Genomic DNA, 15,397 nt, shown 5'->3' with positions numbered 1-15,397 from the left:
CTTTGTTGCAGCTCTTTAGTTGTTCATTGGTTGCTTTCTTATATGTGCCTTGACCATGGGGCTACAGCAGACCAAGTAACCCCTTGCTCAAGCCAGTGACCTTGGGTTCAAGCTGGTGAATTGTACTCAAACCAGATGAGCCCATGCTTGAGCTGGCGACCTCAGGGTTTTTAACCTGGGTCCTCAGGATCCCAGTTCGATGTTCTATCCACTGTGCCACTGCCTGGTCATCACACTTGATTTTGCATTTTTCCTTTTGTGAACCATGGAGCTTGGTTTTTATTCTATCTTTTTGTTGTTTTCTGATTTCTAATGTTCTACTTTGTCATTGCTATGTCTTCAGATTAGGAAGTGTGCCAAAAAAACCTAAATGACTGTATCATCTTAAACAGAAAATGTTTAAAGATTTTATAACAGTTTAATTATTTTTTGTCAACCCCTATCTGCTCTTCTCAGGCAATGGCTATAACTTTCATAATGCAGAAAAAATTATTAAATTATTTTTTTATACCTCACTCCAACCATTTTTTATTTTAATTTTTTAGTATATCTATAAAGATATTCAGGTAGTAAAAATTAGGTGTGGCAGTTAAAGTCAAGTATACTAAATATTACAGGTTTTGGGGGAAAAAAAGAATTGTGTACAAATGATCAGGCCTACCACTAAAATTAAATCATTGTTTTGGTGGTCTGCATGAGTATAGTAGAGCTGTAGCTGCATTGCAAAGCTATAAATTGCTTTGATAACTTTTTTTAGTTTTTCTATTAATATTCCTTCATTTTTCACAACTATTTAATTATGTACAATTAGACAATATCTACTTTTACAAAATCAACTAGAATCAAAGCCTCTTGCTCAAAAATATCTATCACAATAACTTGCCCTAGTGTCTAGAATTATACAGTTTTATTGATTTATTTTCATCAGGACATTATTTTCTATTAAAATGCAAATACTCTTGAAGTTTTATTTAATTTTATGTAATATGTAGCTGTCATGCAAGCCAGTGACCCCCCGCTTAAGCTGGTGAGCTCTCGCTCAAGCTAGCTACCTCAGGATTTTGAAACCGGGCTCTTTGTCCCAGGTCAATAGTATATCCACTGTGCCACAACCTGACCAGGGAAGTTATTTTGTTTTTTAATTTAAAGGATAAAAACATTTAAACCTAAAAATCAAGAAACGGTAATAGTTCCTTGCCTATTTTATTGTGTCATTTCTTGTTAAATGAAGTGAGCATAAAAGTGTTCTATATCTCTTAAGGAATAATGAGTCATGAGTCTTAAAGAATATCAGGAGCAAAAATATTTATTAATAATTCAAAAATATATTTTCATCACATTTAAATTCATCATGTTAAGTTAAATAAGTTAGAGAGAGAGAAAGATCATATAATTTCACTGGCTTGAGTCTAAAGGCTGCTGGCATGAAGCCCAAGGTTGCTGGCTTGAGCAAAGGGCCAGGCATTTGTGCGAGGCAATCAATGAACAATTAAAGTGCCAGGACTAGGAGTTGATTCTTCTCATCTTTCTTCCTGACAGTCTGTCTGCCTCTCTCATTAAAACAAAAGAAAACAAACAAAAAACTGAAATAACTTATGTTCAGATAAAAACACAAATATTTAATTCAATGCTGAGGATACCTAATCGTAGCTTGTTCCCCTTGGGATTCAAAAGGATTTTCTGGATTAAGAAACTGGGCATGCTTCAAGAAAAGCAAGGAATTTATTTCATGGGTCCCTGAGAAAAAGATGTAGGTAGAATACAGGGTCATTCAGATCTCTCCAAATCTTGGTTTGGTGTGGGGGACTAAAAACTTTAGATTTTCTACAATCTGAGAACAGACCTCTCTGAGGTCTGACTTCTTAGGAAAAACATGAAGAGGAAGCAAAGTCCTTTACATTGTGGAACATTATCACCCAGCTGGAAGGTCCAGAAAAAGAACATAGAGTTTAGTCATAAAAAGTTAAGTCATGGAAACATATTTTGCATATCTGAATTTATGGATTTAAATTGCTAACTGTTACATAGAAAAAATTTTAAACACACAAAAAAATAGTTAGATTAACAACTAATTTTGAATTTTACAAAGAGAAACAATATTTGCCAACTGAAAACATTCTTCAAATGAACAAAAGGTGAACAAAATGGCTCTTGAAGAATTAATATTTATTAATAATTCAAAAATATATTTTCATCAGATTTAAATTCATCATGTTAAGTAAAATAAGTTAGAGAAAGAGAAAGACCATATAATTTCACTCATATGTAGAAACTAATGAACATAATAAACTAACAAACAAAATAGAACAGATTCATAGATAGAGAACAGACACGGCTGTCAGAGGGGAGGGAGATTGTGGGCTTGGATGGAAAGGGTGAAGAAATTAGACCAAAAAAAAAAAAAGGAAAAAGTAAGATAAACTCATAGACACACACAATAGCATGGTGATAACCAGAAGGAAAGGGAGGGTGGAAGGAGACAGAGGAGGGGATACAGAGGATAAGTGGTAAGGAATGGAGACTTGACTTGGGGTGGTGAACATATAATACCATATACAGATCATGTATTATAGAATTGTATGCCTGAAACCTATACAATTTTTAATCAATACCACCCCAATACATTCATTAAAAAAATTAAAGAAATGAGCATTTAGTTTTTGTATTCTTTATCTATTATACCAAAAATATTGTGTTGATTTATTTTAAGACTGTTGATTTGTGAGTATTGTCCTTGTATTTGATTTCTTCATGAATTGAATTTAGTCAGTTTCACAGGAAACACTTAGCAAAATGCTGAGGATAGTGTGCACCAGCTATTTACGAGGTAGATACATTAAGGAGAGTACACACACACACACACACACACACACACACAGTACTTGGAAGATGGGAGCATGGATAAAGAACAGAAAAGTAGTGAAAAGCCTTTGAAAATGATTAAGCAGTGCTCCTTCTCATGAGTGTAGCATTATTCTTAACCCTGCTACCTTTCAGGAACTTGAGTTTTCTTTTTTGCTTCATTAAACTCTCTTCATAATGCTATATCTTGTTTAATTAATGAAAGTTTGTAATTTTACTATATTTGTTAAAATTTTCTGCCAGTCATACAATTGTTCTACTTTGAAATCAGAGAGATTGTTAGATGTGATATTAATGCAGACACTATAGACGTAACTAGCTAGATTATTTGAAAGATATTTAGAAAACGTTGGGAGAAATTGATAATTTTAAATTTCCAAGACCTATTCAGCAATGTTTACTAAGAACAAAATGATTTGTAATGAGTGTCTGAGAACAATAGTTTCAATAAAGTGGAACCACTGCCCACTGTTTCTGAGTTTGGCTTTCAAAGCAGTAGTATGTTTTGTGTAAATGTCTGTGATTGTTTAATTACTTGAAGACAAGAATAGTTCCTGAAAACTCATAAATTCTTTCCTACTAGATTGAGTCATAATGGGTTACAGCTCCAAATCCCTTTAAATGAAAACATAATACAATGCCTGTTAATAAGCAACAAACCACTATTAAATTGGGGAAATACAGAAACCAAATGTGAATACTCAGAAAAATCTGATAATGAAAGAGAATGGTTCAAACTGACTCTAATGCTGTTAATCCTCTCTTAGTATTAGCAATATCAAGGACTGCTCATCATCTTTGTTAACATTTTCCAAACTTTTTCAACATCTAAACATTTGATTCTGATGTTGATGTTAAACCAATTGAATTTGGATTGTGAATCAAGACCATTCGACTTATATAATATGTAAATGTGCATTTAGTTTTGATTATGTAAATATAACATATTTTTTATAATCACTGGCTAAAAACTAGGTGTTTTGAAAGATGTGTATATGAAGGTTAAATTGAGAAATACAATATGAAAATTAGACACTAAAATAAAAAAGATATTCTACATACAATATAAGAAAGACACTTAAAATTTTCTGTGTATGTTAAAATATAGAGTTACAGTGACGTAATAAAACCAAGATGTGATTTAAAGCAATTCCATTTTGAATAAACAATATTTAAAAAAATGATACTACTACTTGGGAGATTGGACAAATTGGCACTCATACATGTGTATAATCAGGCAATCAGTCTGCAAAATGAGTCAGACTTGGGATCCAATTTGACAAAGTTGAAGAAAGTTAAAAAAATATGACATTCTCTTTGACCTACATATAGACATGTTTGTACATTCATGAAATGAGTGCATCCACTGCAGCACTAGTACTTGCAAAACACTGCAAAATAATGCAAAGGCAAAATATCAAATGAATTTACTAATAGTAGGATAGTTATTAAACATAATATCAGTAGCCATTTAAAAAGTGCCAACTTTATATGTTTCACAAAATAATCTCTGAGACAATTAAAACTTGAAATTAAAAAAGGAAGATTCAGAACAGAATATTATTTTATCATTTGTATACAACTCTTCTATCATACAAGAAAAAATAAACTATCATTATGTATACAGTAGAATATGGATTATCTGAAGCCACAGAAGCCTGTAAACATACACAAAAATTTACCTTCAGTAGAAAGCTGGGTTCTGAAGTCTGCAAGATATGATGGAAAGTGATACACATCGCATCACACGTTCATAATTTTAAAACATATTCTTAATATACTTTCAGTTTAATTGTGTCTAAGATTAGTATTGCATGTAGTAAATAGTGCAGCCAATGCTCAGCATTAAATATTTATGGAATTCAGGAGTTGAAATGCATGAATAAAACTCTTAAGCTTTTCAGAATGTGGCTAAATAGAGTTAAAACCGGCCCATTCAACGACTATATGTAAGCATACACACCACCCTCAGCATTGGTAAGTCATCTGAATAAGTTGTGCTTCTCAGACTGCACTGTTAGTATGTTTTTTGTATATAAGCAGCAAGCCCTGTCTTTGAACAACTGCAGACTCAAAAGATTTTAACAAAACTTCAACATGGAATTACATGATCGTATGTTATTACTAAAATTGTATGGATAGCAAGAAGCAATCTACCCTCTTCCTGACTATAAATGAATAATAAATCAGTAAGTATATTTATGTATGTGTGTGTGTGTGTATGTGTGTATATGAACATCAGATATTTTAATAAAATCTTATAAGGCTTAATGACAACTAACTTGTAGATTGCAAGTTAAGTAAATGTTATGTAAACTTATAAATATAAAAGATACTATTTAAGGAGTCTTAGTGCTATTGTCTATGTATTAAACAGAAGGTCCAGATGCACCTGTTAGATTCAGGGAGTACTGGAGCTGCCAAAGAGTGTAACTATTGCAGGAACAGTAAGTGCTGATATGGCTCCTGTGAGGCTGGGAACAAAGAAGGTCAGAGACCCTTATCAGAAGTTTAGGTTTGAAATTCGCCACTAAGCTAAAACCGGCCCCTGTTGCTATGCCGGCCCCTGTTGCTATGCTGCATGTGACCTCCCTAGCCAATAGCTAAACTGCCACATCTGCTTCTGTCTATGCTTGCTCACTTAGGATATATAAGGGCTTGGCTGTAAGCTCCAGGCGCGGCTCCCATTTGCAGCTCCTTGTGGGCACGGTGTCTCCGGACATCTGGGGAGTTCGCCCCTGCGCAGGTTAAACTGGCCAATAAAGTAACATCTTAACTCCTGAAAGTCTCCGACATTTGTTCTCGTACCCGGTGGATGCTACATTTTGGGGGCTCGTCCGGGATTCTCCCTTGGTGGAGTTTTGGGTTGGAGACCGGAAGGACAGCTCGAGCTGAGTAAGTATTCACGGAGGATCCTCATTTGGTTTGGTTTTGGGCTCCGGAGCATATAAACCTGAGGTAGTAGGTGGGACGCCACTGGTAACCTACCCAGGGCTTTCAGAAGTGGGATGCCGCTCTCTGAAATTTGGATATTTGGATTTGTTAACGTTGGGAGTGACCAGTCACATTAGGAATCCGTTTTGCGCTGCACTGCGTTTTGTCTGAGCTCAAATGACTGAGTTGAGTGTGAGAGAGACAAGTGTGTTCCTTGTGTTAATAGTGTGTGTTGCCTGTATCCTACCCTTTCTCATTATTCCTGAGTCATCTAGGATGGGACAACAGGAGTCTGTGCCGGGATCCCCACTCGAGTGCCTGTTGAAGAATTTTTCTGATTTCCAGAAGAGGGCTCAGGGGTACGGAGGTCCGCAGCCAAGTCCAGGTTTCCTCCCGACCTTGAGCCAGCTGGAATAGCCTTCATTTAATGTATGACGGCCCACAGAGGGCACTTTTGACCTTCCAATTTTGTTTGCTGTCAGAGCCATGGTCTATAGGGCTCCCCACCCAGACCAATACCTGTATATGGATGTGTGGGTAGATGAGGGCAGCCATTTTGTCTCCTCCTCCGGGAGGGCAGCCATTTTGTCTCCTCCTCCGGGAGGGCAGCCATTTTGCCTACTCCTCCGGGAGGCACTGCTGGCACCAGATGCTGGCCCACGGGCACCTCCTCACCTCATCTATGTGCCTTTTTCCACTAGTGATTTATACAATTGGAAATATCAGAATCCCCCATTTTCCGAGAAACCTCAGGGACTAATATCTCTCCTTGAGACCATTTTTAGGACCCATCAGCCCACATGGGATGATTGTCAGCAGATTTTACAAACCCTCTTCACTTCTGAAGAAAGGGACAGAATAATGAGAGAAGCAGCTAAGGCAGTATTAGGAGAAGAAAGGGAAACTTAGGAGGGAAGAAGGGAAATAGAAGACGTTCTCCCATCTCAACCTCCTACCTGGGACCCTAATACCGCTGGGGGAAGGGACGTACTCCTCCAGTATCGCTGGGCTCTGTTGAGAGGGCTCAAGGCAGCAGCTAGAAAGTCAACCAACTTTAGTAAAGTAAGTAAAGTCATCCAGGGAAGAGAGGAATTCCCAGCAGCCTTTCTAGAGAGACTCATAGGGGCTTATAGAGTCTCTAGATCCTGAGGCAGAAGAGAACAGGAGACTAGTAAATATAGCCTTTGTGACTCAGGCCGTTTCAGATATTAGGAAAAAGCTTCAGAAGATTGAGGGGTTCGAAGGAGAGAATAGAAGCAAGCTATTAGAGATAGCCCAGAAGATGTATGTCAATACGGATGATCCGGAGGTTGGCAGGGCGAAGGAAGTTGCCAAAATTCTGATTGCTGCCACTGCCCAGAAACCTCCTCCCAAAGGGAAAAGGGGACAGCAAAAGGGCCAGGGCTCCATTTCCGCCAGCTCCCAGGAGCCCATGGTCACCTTAACAGTCGAAGGAAAACTAATAGACTTCCTAGTCGACATGGGAGCCACCTACTCAGTTCTAAAGAAACCACAGGGCCAGATGCAGAAGACAACTACTAAGATAAGAGGGGCAACAGACAAAGCAGAAGCCTACCCATGGGCCACCACAAGAATTACTGACTTAGGTCGAGGCACCATCACCCATTCTTTCCTAGTCATTCCAGACTGCCCTTACCCACTGCTTGGAAGGGACTTATTGCAGAAACTTCAGGCCACCATAACCTTCCGACAGGAGGAAAGCCCTATGGGGAACAAAGAGGCAGAGGTCAGCATAGAAGTAATTGTCCTACTGTCTGAAGAACACTTACTTGCCACCGTCCTAGAAGGTAAGGAGGCTGAGGAAAGGGTTCCAGACGCCCTGCGTGCCCGGGTACCTGAGGTTTGGGCGGAAACCAACCCCCCAGGTTTGGCTGCTCACCAACCGCCTGTCCTGGTGCAACTGCTTAGCACTGCTAGACCGGTTAAGATCAGGCAGTACCCGGTCCCAGCCCGAGCTAAACAGGGAATCACCTGGCACTTGCAACGCCTGCTGGAGGCAGGCATCCTTCGAAGGTGCCAATCAGCCTGGAACACCCCGCTGCTTCCTGTCCAGAAACCGGGGAGCCAAGACTATCGTCCGGTCCAGGACTTGCGGGAGGTGAATGCACAGGTAGAGACTATTCATCCCACGGTGCCCAACCCGTATACCTTACTGAGCTCATTGCCTCCAACTCATACCTATTATTCTGCCCTGGATTTAAAGGATGCCTTCTTTTGTATTCCCCTGGCACCTCAGAGCCAAGGGATCTTTGCCTTTGAATAGAATAACCCAGATAATAGACTGGTGGGGCAGTTCACTTGGACCAGACTACCACAAGGGTTTAAGAATTCCCCCACCATTTTTAATGAAGCCCTCAGCAAAGATCTGCAGGCTTTCCGCTTCTCCCATCCATCAATTGTACTGCTCCAGTATGTGGATGACATCCTCATAGCTGCCAAGGATAAAGGAGAGTGTGAGGAAACTACCTTGGACCTGCTACAAGATCTCGGGCAAATAGAGTATCGAGTCTCCGCCAAGAAGGCCGAGATTGTGACGCAAACTGTAAGTTATTTGGGTTATAACTTACAGGGAGGACAAAGGACATTATCCAGCCAGTGAATTCAGACGGTCTTGCAGATCCCTGAGCCTACTAACAAGAGACAGGTACGAGAATTCCAAGGTGCAGTAGGATACTGCCAATTGTGGATATTAGGCTTTGCAGAACTAGCTAAACCCCTGCACGAACTGACCAGGGGTAAGGAAGAGCAGTTCACATGGACAGATAAGAAGAAGCAAGCGTTCCAAGCGCTGAAAGAGGCCCTGGCGGCTGCCCCAGCTCTGGCCCTGCCAGATCTGGCCAAACCCTTTCAGCTATTTATAGCAGAAAAGGGAGGGGTAGCCTTAGGAGTACTGAGCCAGGAACTTGGGCTGTAGAAGAGGCCTGTTGCCTATCTGTCCAAGAGACTTGATCCTGGAGCCTCGGGATGGCCAACATGTCTGAGGGCACTTGCTGCCACCTCCATACTAGTCAAGGAGGCTAGTAAATTAACTTTAGGGCAGGACATCAAAGTCATTGAGGAACACTACATAGAGAGCAAGTGCTGCGAGCACCTCCTGACAGGTGGCTATCTAATGTGCGGCTAATGCAGTATCAGGCTCAGCTGCTGAACCCTCCATCTGTTCAGTTCCTCAAAACTGCTGCCCTAAACCCAGCGACTCCACTTTGGTCCACAGTTGCAAACAAATCCTTGACACAGTGACTGGCTCCCGCCCGGAATTAAGGATCAAGTATATAGGAAGGCAGACCTGACCCTCTTTACAGACGGGAGCAGTTTTATTAAGGATGGACAGCGACATGCAGGGGCAGCAGTGGCCATGGAAAATAAGGTCCTGTGGCAGAAAGCACTGCCCGCAGGAACATCTGCACAAAGGGCAGAGCTAATAGGACTAACCTGAGCCTTACAGATAGCAGAGGGAAAAGTTGCCAACATCTATACTGACAGCCAGTATGCATTCGCCACTGCCCATGTCCATAGAGTCATATACAAGGAGAGAGGCTTACAGACAGCAGGGGGAAAGACATTAAAATCGCAATAAAATTCTTGCCCTCCTAAACGCCATTTGGCTACCTACCAAAGTTGCAATCATCCACTGCAAAGGACACCAGAGAGGGGCAGCCACTAGGCCACAAGAAAGCCTTCTGCCATTGCTGCCTAAGCCAACGCTACCTCCGGATCCTAGTTATTCCCCAGAAGAAGAGCAGGAAGGGATGCAGTTGAAAGGGAAGAAAAATCAGCAGGGAGAGATAGAGCTTCCAGACTCCCGGCTCTATTTACCCCAGGGAATAGTAAGAGAAATAGTAGGAAGTATTCATACTAGTACCCATCTAGGACAAAACAAGCTAGAACAACTTATTAGGAAGTATTATGTAGGGCCCAACATCAAAGATATTGTCCACTCCATTGTCTCAAGGTGCAACATCTGTGCCAGAGTAAATGCACAGAATAAGAAGCTACCCCCCTTTATAAGGTATTAGGGGAAAGCTCCGGGAGAACTGTAGGAAAAAGATTTCACAGATATGACCCCTTGGAAGTCAGGTTATAAGTATCTACTAGTATTATTAGACACCTCAGGATAGGTAGAAGCATTCCCCACGTGAGGAGAGGCTGCTTCCACATTCTGCAAAGTCTTATTAAGGGAAATCATACCTAGACATGGCATTCCCCTAGCCCTAGGATCAGACAATGGACCTGCATTCATATCCAGGATATCTCAAGAATTAGCCACGAAGTTAGGTATTAATTAGAAATTGCATTGCATTTATAGGCCCCAAAGTTCAGCACAGGTATAAAGAATAAACAGGATTCTGAAGGAAACTATAATTAAGCTGAGAGGGGAGACCGGCGAAAACTAGGTTGAGCTCCTCCCTTTCGCCCTTTTTAGAACCAGATGTACCCCCTATCTCAATAAATAGACCCCTTATGAAATCTTATTTGGGCAACCTGTGCCCCTTGTACCTCGATTGACCAGAGGGGAACTAGAGATTTCTAATCATAATTTCCTCAAGTCCTTGCAGGCCCTGCTTCAGAGTAGAAAGAAAGGTCATTGAACTGAAAGCCTGCCAGGCTTCCCGGCCCCATCAAGGGATACGTCTATGCTGTAGAAAGTAGGACATAAGAAGGTTTTACAGGTTACTCAGCAAACTGTTCAAAGACTGTCCAAGAGGCACTTCTAGAAGTACACCACCCAAGGACTGACTCCCACGTAGACGGGTCCACACACCATGATCCTGAGCACCCCCACTACTGCCAAGGTAGAAGGCATACCCGCCTGGGTCCACCGCAGCCAGCTGAAGCTTGCAGTCCCAGCAGAGACACCTTTGTGGACAGCGAAGACTGACCCCGCCAACCCTTGTAAGCTGACCCTGAGAAGGACAGCATGCCCTGCTTCAGCCACAAACCAGAAGTTAACTGGTTCATGCATGGCTAATGCCTAGAGGAACTAACTAAGGACTCTTTTAATCAGGCTTTAGGAAAAGGGAAACTAGGATAAAAAGAAAGTCAACTTAATTGTTACTAAAAGTTAAAGATTTTTAAATCAAGAGTTTTGACTAGAAAGGAATTGTATAGTTTTGATAATAGAAAGTATAAAGTATAGAGGTACTTTTAAAAAGAAAGGAGAAAAGCAAGTTGTTATAAAGGCCAGTTATTTCTGGATAAGAAAGTGCATAAAAGTTAAAGGTTTATGTAAGTTGCAGAAGGTTTGTGCAAGTTGTAAGAAGTTAGTGCAGAGAAGAAAAATACAAGGCAAGACACGTTCCTTGTGTATCAGCCCTGCCCATATTGCAGGAAAGTATCAACAGTTTATTATCTTAAAACAGTGTGTGCTTGTGTACTTTTGCAAAGATATTGTACAAATGTGCTGAAAACATTGTAACCTTGTAGGTTTCGCCTATAAATACCCCTCTCCCCCTGAGCTCATCGCTAACCATTGTGAGAGGCATAGTAGGCTAATCACTAGCCAGTGTATAAGACCCAATTAGCTTATAGCTACAGCTAAAGTAGAAAATTCTCATGAGCCCCAGCCTTATACCATTCTCCCCACTGATGAAGAATCAAGGGTTTGATTTATGCCCAAAAGAGATGGGGGAATGTTAGATTCAGGGAGTACTGGAGCTGCCAAAGAGTGTAACTATTGCAGGAACAGTAAGTGCTGATATGGCTCCTGTGAGGCTGGGAACAAAGAAGGTCAGAGACCCTTATCAGAAGTTTAGGTCTGAAATTCGCCACTAAGCTAAAACCGACCCCTGTTGCTATGCCGGCCCCTGTTGCTATGCTGCGTGTGACCTCCCTAGCCAATAGCTAAACTGCCACATCTGCTTCTGTCTATGCTTGCTCACTTAGGATATATAAGGGCTTGGCTGTAAGCTCCAGGCGCGGCTCCCATTTGCAGCTCCTTGTGGGCACGGTGTCTCCGGACATCTGGGGAGTTCGCCCCTGCGCAGGTTAAACTAGCCAATAAAGTAACATCTTAACTCCTGAAAGTCTCCGACATTTGTTCTCATACCCGGTGGATGCTACACACCCTTGGTGCATTGCTAACACAGACAGGATGTTTTTGCTTGGCCACTTGAGAAATTCCATTAATCTTTCTTATTTAGCAAAATTTTATATTCTTCAACCCAGAAAACATCCCCTATGATTATGACCTTCAGACTGTATTTGTTAAGAATTTTATAGTGTCTAGAACTTTAGTCTAGAACTTTAAACCTATGGACTCAGGTAGCTAGAATTTATTCCTTTGGAAAATAAAATAACTGTAGTGGAGATTATACCTTCATAAATGCTTTATCATATCATTCATCACCATAAAACTAAAAAGGTAGTTGGGGTATCATGATGTATGATCTGATTCAGTACAAAAGTTTGGGGACCAGAATTCAAATACATATTACACAGTAGAGTGTTCAATTTCAAATAACATACATAATGAATTGATTGATCTTTATATTTTTTTTAAATCTGAAATAACTATAATATCACATAATTTGATTCAGTGGGAAAACTATTACCAGGTATGAAATAATAAAACCATTTCTCTTTTACTGAAATTATTTGTTATTATATCTTATTTCTAAAATTTAAAATATAATATTTTGATTATATTGGTAATAATTATGGTAAAAATATTTAGATGCTACAGACACATAGTTCTCATTGCTCTCTTACTGTAGACACAATGAAGATTTGTGTCTCTGTAATAAGCTTTCATAGGCTATGTTAACTGTAAGAGGGAAAAGGGGCTCAAGAATATAATTCCAGGCCCTGGCTGGTTGGCTCAGTGGTGGAGCGTCGGCCTGGTGTGCAGGAGTTCCGGGTTCGATTCCCAGCTGGGGCACACAGGAGAAGCGCCCATCTGCTTCTCCACCCCACTCCCCTCCTCCTTCCTCTCTGTCTCTCTCTTCCCCTCCTGCAGCTGAGGCTCCATTGGAGCAAAAAGATGGCCCGGGCGCTGGAGATGGCTCCTTGGCCTCTGCCCCAGGCGCTAGAGTGGCTCTGGTCGCGACAGAGCGATGCTCTGGATGGGCAGAACATCGCCCCCTGGTGGGCGTGCCGGGTGGATCCCGGTCGGGCGCATGCGGGAGTCTGTCTGACTGCCTCCCCATTTCCAGCTTCAGAAAATTAAAAAAAAAAAAAAATTTATTTATATATATATATATATATATATATATATATATAATTTCAAAGAACTTTAAATTACCAAACTGTATATATTATTATATACAATGTTTTTTGGAGCCAACAGTATTCAGTTCTAAAAGTAAAAATAAGGGAACTTTCAGAAATTCTACTTGGAAGAAAAGAGAAAAGAATACTTTGAATATCAATACTTATATTTTAAATGCTCTGCACAGTACTGAAATCATTTAATTATTTGAAGAAGATATATAATGCGAAACCTGACTTTTTCTTAAGCTTTAATAATTCACATGTTAGTGCAGTGGTCTCAAATAAAGTTTGTATGCCCTAAGAGATGCAGAAGATAGCTATTAAGGGGTGAAAGAACTCATTAGAACTTTTACTCAAATTTTAACATATCTTTTTTTTTTTTTTAATTTTTTTTTCTTTCTTTTTTTTTTTTTTAATTTATTCATTTTAGAGAGGAGAGGGAGAGACAGAGAGAGGCAGAGAGAAGAGACAGAGAGAGAAGGGGGGAGGAGCTGGAAGCATCAACTCCCATATGTGCCTTGACCAGGCAAGCTCAGGGTTTTGAACCGGCGACCTCAGCATTTCCAGGTCGACGCTTTATCCACTGCGCCACCACAGGTCAGGCCTAACATATCTTTTTTAATTAATATATTTATAGTTAAAATATACATGTTAGTATAATATCTAACATGTATATTAGAGTATGTTTTTACTCTTGCTTTTTTTTAACTGGAAGGAGTAGGTGATTAAAAATACAGTATATGGAAATTGCTAAATTGAGTAGCTGAAAAACAAGACATTTAAAAAAAAAAGCAAAGAAACAAAAGTTAGATTTGGATTTATAAATTTTTCAGGTGAGCAAGAAAGTGTATGAAATGGTATTAAAAAGAATATTCTCTAAGGATCATTTCTTTTTCTGGGTTTTTGCATATTGATGTGAGGATAGAAGGAAGAATATCTTGTCTATATCATCTTCTGGGTTATTATTTTTGCTTATTTTCTATATTAATTATATAATTTATATGACAGCTTGAGCTGTCATAATGAAGCATCATATGCTAGGTGGTATAAAGAATAGCAATTTCTTTTCTCACAGCTATGGAGGCTAGAAGTCCGCCATCAGGAAAATGCCCGTTTGTTTCCTGAGAAGAACTCCTTCCTGGCTTGTAAAGAGCTGATAGCACATGTGGGTTAGGTTCCCACCTTTATTTAAGCTTAATTATTTATTATTCATTATTCTATTCTTTTTAATTATTATAAATTTAACCTAATTCATTCCTAAGACCCTATTGCCAAATACATTCAAATTGGGGGGGTTAGTGTTTTACAATATGAATTTCAGGGAATACAATTCAGTTCATAGCATGCTCCTAGAGAGGATTAAAAAACATTTGCTGAGTTTCTTACCTGAATATCAGAGAAACTTCAAATGTAGTGATAACATTTTTGTTATGTACATTTCATAATTACATATAAAAAAGTTAAATATACAGACTTAAGCAAAAGTAAGTTTATAGTTATAAGTACACAAAACAGTTTATTCTTGAATTATTATTTATTAATTATTATATTATTTTCCAAAGGAACAACTGTAAATAATATATTTGGAAAAATAGTCTTTTTTTTTTCTGTTTTGTTTTTGTTTTTTTTTTTAAATAAATTTTTATTAATGGTAATGGGATGACATTAATAAATCAGGGTACATATATTCAAAGAAAACATGTCTAGGTTATTTTGTCATTAAATTATGTTGCGTACCCCTCGCCCAAAGTCAGATTGTCCTCCGCCACCCTCTATCTAGTTCTCTGTGCCCCTCCCCCTCCCCCTAACTCTCTCCCTCCCTCCCTCCCATGTCCTCCCTCCCCCCACCCCTGGTAACCACCACACTCTTGTCCATGTCTCTTAGTCTCATTTTTATGTTCCACCAATGTATGGAATCATGTAGTTCTTGTTTTTTTCTGATTTACTTATTTCACTCCGTATAATGTTATCAAGATCCCACCATTTTGCTGTAAATGATCTGATGTCATCATTTCTTATGGCTGAGTAGTATTCCATAGTGTATATGTGCCACATCTTCTTTATCCAGTCTTCTATTGAAGGGCTTTTTGGTTGTTTCCATGTCTTGGCCACTGTGAACAGTGCTGCAATGAACATGGGGCTACATGTGTCTTCACGTATCAATGTTTCTGAGGTTTTGGGGTATATACCCAGTAGAGGGATTGCTGGGTCATAAGGTAGTTCTATTTGCAGTTTTTTGAGGAACCACCATACTTTCCTCCATAATGGTTGTACTACTTTACAGTCCCACCAACAGTGAATGAGGGTTCCTTTTTCTCCACAGCCTCTCCAACATTTGCTATTACCCGTCTTGTTGATAATAGCTAATCTA

The sequence above is a fragment of the Saccopteryx bilineata genome, chromosome 4 (assembly GCF_036850765.1).
Source record: "Saccopteryx bilineata isolate mSacBil1 chromosome 4, mSacBil1_pri_phased_curated, whole genome shotgun sequence".
Classification (NCBI taxonomy): domain Eukaryota; kingdom Metazoa; phylum Chordata; class Mammalia; order Chiroptera; family Emballonuridae; genus Saccopteryx; species Saccopteryx bilineata.
Note: the sequence above shows the minus strand (reverse complement) of the source record.